The sequence below is a fragment of the Cynara cardunculus genome (assembly GCF_001531365.2).
Source record: "Cynara cardunculus var. scolymus isolate 2C chromosome LG 7, CcrdV1, whole genome shotgun sequence".
Classification (NCBI taxonomy): Eukaryota; Viridiplantae; Streptophyta; class Magnoliopsida; order Asterales; family Asteraceae; genus Cynara; species Cynara cardunculus.
This window is the reverse complement of record NC_037534.1, coordinates 12,750,311-12,753,708: the sequence shown is the minus strand read 5'-3', so window position 1 is coordinate 12,753,708 and position 3,398 is coordinate 12,750,311. Positions and strand designations below refer to the sequence as shown.

The window sequence follows — 3,398 nt, the reverse complement described above, 5'->3', positions numbered from 1 at the left end:
CAAGCTAATTAAGAAAACAACATGAACAATAACAGTTGACAAGATATTACCTTGGATGCTTGAACTTCAAGATCATCAATATTGATCTGACTTGAAATTGATCTAATCATACAGCTCCAATGAAAATCTCCTGCGACTGGTTAAGGAAAAAGAGACGAGTCTATAAATACTGAAAATTCATTTGTGTGTGTTTTGCTTTGTCATCTGAAAAGGCATTGCATACCGCAAGAATGAACCCAGTTGGTAACTTCCAAAGGCCAACAAGCTCARGTGCACACAATGTTTCTCTTGAACCACAAGAACCTGCACCCAACWTGTTTTTCTTAAACTTGTAGAAATTCACTTTTGCATTTTAAACATCATCATACACATACCTCATTTTTATCATTCATCACAAAACCCCCAACTCCTACTTAATGGGAAGCATCGGCAGGTAGCATACACGATCCATTACGAATCCAACACGTCGTCATCACATATCCTGTTTCTGCATGATGGTACTGAAACATTTCCTGTACAAATATCACAGCACCTTTTCATCATTTCACTTTAATCTCGAAGAAGAGATATGGGTTCTCAGAGAGATCGAGAGGCAGAAGAAGACCCATTACCTTTCTTGAGAGATCGAGAGGCAGATCGAGAGATGCTTGGACCGAGAGGCATTCGAGAGATCGAGAGCTTCAGCGAGATGGAGCTTCAAATCGAGAGCTGAGAGCGAGATGGAGGCAGCTTCTGAAATTGACAACAAACCAGTAAATACCAGTAAACTCAAATACAAACCCATAAACTACCTAGTAACAGTAACATCCAGTAAACACATATACAAACAATAGAAACAGATTGAACTAAAATTAACATACCAGTAAACTYCAAAATTTACTCAACACCATCAATTCCTTGGAGACGGCMCATGCATTCATATTTTGCTTATTGCAACTCATAATCTTTGATTGAAGATAGGGGTATTGGATTTGGTTTTATCAGCTTTGACATCAAATGTAGATGAAACAAGATGAAGGCTTATATCCTTGGTTTGTTTTTCAAATTTGCACTCAGAGTAATGAATTGTTTTGTTTTAGAAATTGGGCAAGTCTGCGTTCTGGTTGATGGCGTTGAGTAAATTTGGGRGATACCATGATCGAATTAATTTGTATGTACGTACTTGATGAAAGCTCAACAAGATAAAAGGTCATTTGTGTGGTACTGGAGTGACTGAACCTGTTAACAGCTATTGCTGCATTTTCACTTTCATGATCGAATGAATCTGTATGTACGTACTTACCTATTCTACATTATGTATGTAAAGGGTGTTGGATGTTCATTTAACAGGCCACTGCTTCTACTATGTAACTAATGAATTGTAAACGTAAGTGGAAAAAAAACCTTGATAATCAACAATATATTCAATAAAATTAAACAAGTTACAAGAACTACCTAAATGGGTAATGGCTAAATATGTAAATCAAGTAATCAACATTRAACATTTCAGCTTCTAGATTCCAGAAAATAGAGAAGAGGAGAACCTAATTCAGAATCTTGAACACAAATCCATATGATACATGCCAAAGTCAACTAAAATACAAATCTTTGGGAACTCAAACACCCATATGATAACTATTTTAATAACCCAAATCCACGTGTGTGTGTGTGTGTGTGTATATATGAAGCAGGAGGTAGAACAAGATTCTGAAATTGAGGATTTTAGGTTACCAGAGCGTATGAGAGGAGATGTGGAGATCTATTGCTGTGAGATATCGAGCGATTTGGGGTTCAATTGCTGTGAGAGATCGAGAAATCTGGAAATTGAGAGCTGCGAGAGATCACCGTGAGAGCGGCTGTGAGAGATCGAGAGATGAAAAATAAGAGGTATTAAGTGATCAACTTACCACTTAAAAGTTCAGAGGAAACATTGATGTTTTAAGCTCTTATTTGGAAAAAAAAAGCAAATGCTCTTAATACCAAAAACGTCGGATCGAATCAAACTTCAGAGGTATTAATAGTTGAATACCAAAAAACAAACAGGCCCTAAACTTAAAAATTTCATGTGAAATGAGCATTTCACTTGAACCTTATGAACCCATCAATAGATAAAAAAAAGCGTATTTATGTCGATTTAATTATCGCTAAAATATTGCGGGATGACCTTGATTTTGAAATGACCACAAGCAGAAAAATTCTTGCCCCTCCCAGTTAAAAAACACGCTCATTCCGTCTATGAAAAAACTCTCTCAAACAAAAACTTTTCAATCTATACAAACAGATTAATACACACCTGCAGTTTTATCCATGCATGACTTGATGGAAAATCAACCAAACAACCCCTTAATGGAAAACCAACCATTCAGCCCCTTAAGTCTCAGGTTATTCATCATATGTAATAATAGTATTCGTGGTAAATGAAAATTTTGATATACCTGCTTGAAGGTACTTAGAATGCAAGGATAGATCCTCCGATCCAAACACTATACTCTCTCTCTAGGGGTGCAACAACCTTGATCTTCATGCTGCTCGGAGCAAGAGTGGTGATTTCCTTGCTCATCCGGTCTGCAATTCCAGGGAACATGGTCGAACTACCACTGAGAACAATGTTTCCATAAAGATCCTTCCTGATATCAACATCACACTTCATGATCGAGTTGTAGGTGGTCTCGTGGATACTAGCAGCTTCCATTCCGATAAGTGACGACTGGAGGAGGATGTCCGGGAAACAGAATCTCTCTGCTCCGATCGTAATAACTTGTCCGTCGGGCAGTTTCTAGCTCTTGCTCTTGCTCTTGCTCGTAATCAAGTGCCATGTATGCAAGTTTTTCCTTCATGTCACGGACAATTTCCCGTTCAACAGTGGTGAATTATAACCTCTTTCGCTGAGAATTTTCATTAAGGAATCCGTAAGATCACGACCAACAAGATCTAAACGGAGGATGGCATGAGGAAGTGCATAACCTTCGTAAATTGGCACCGTGTGTGAAACACCATCTCCGGAATCCAACACAATACCTGTGAAAAAATATTAAACGGGTTTCAGCAGACGAAGGATCGTGTGAGGATAGGAGTTGAGATGAGAAGTGTAAGAAGGGAATTGATTCAACCGAAACAACCCATGAACTGTGCTTCAAAAGGGAATTGATTCGTGTATCTTACTAGTGTTGATCTAGTGGTTCTCTTCAATTAGGATTGATCCAACSGTGGAGATCCCTTCTCATCATAATTTTCATTCTCACCGGAACCCAACCTTCAGCACCAAGCATAAGCAACTAAATAATGAATAAAACGCAAGATCAATGATGACTAACCGGTTGTACGACCACTGGCATACAAGGAAAGCACAGCCTGGATGACAACATACATAGCGGAAACGTTGAAGGTTTCGAACATGATTTGGGTCATCTTCTCTCTAT

The 3,398-nt window shown here is 38.4% G+C and overlaps 1 pseudogene; it reads right to left on the bottom strand.

The window, feature by feature from the left end:
- Positions 1–2,139: 2,139 nt before the first annotated feature.
- On the bottom strand, positions 2,140–3,387 carry LOC112515129 (annotated as a pseudogene).
- Between the last annotated feature and the right edge of the window lie 11 nt (positions 3,388–3,398).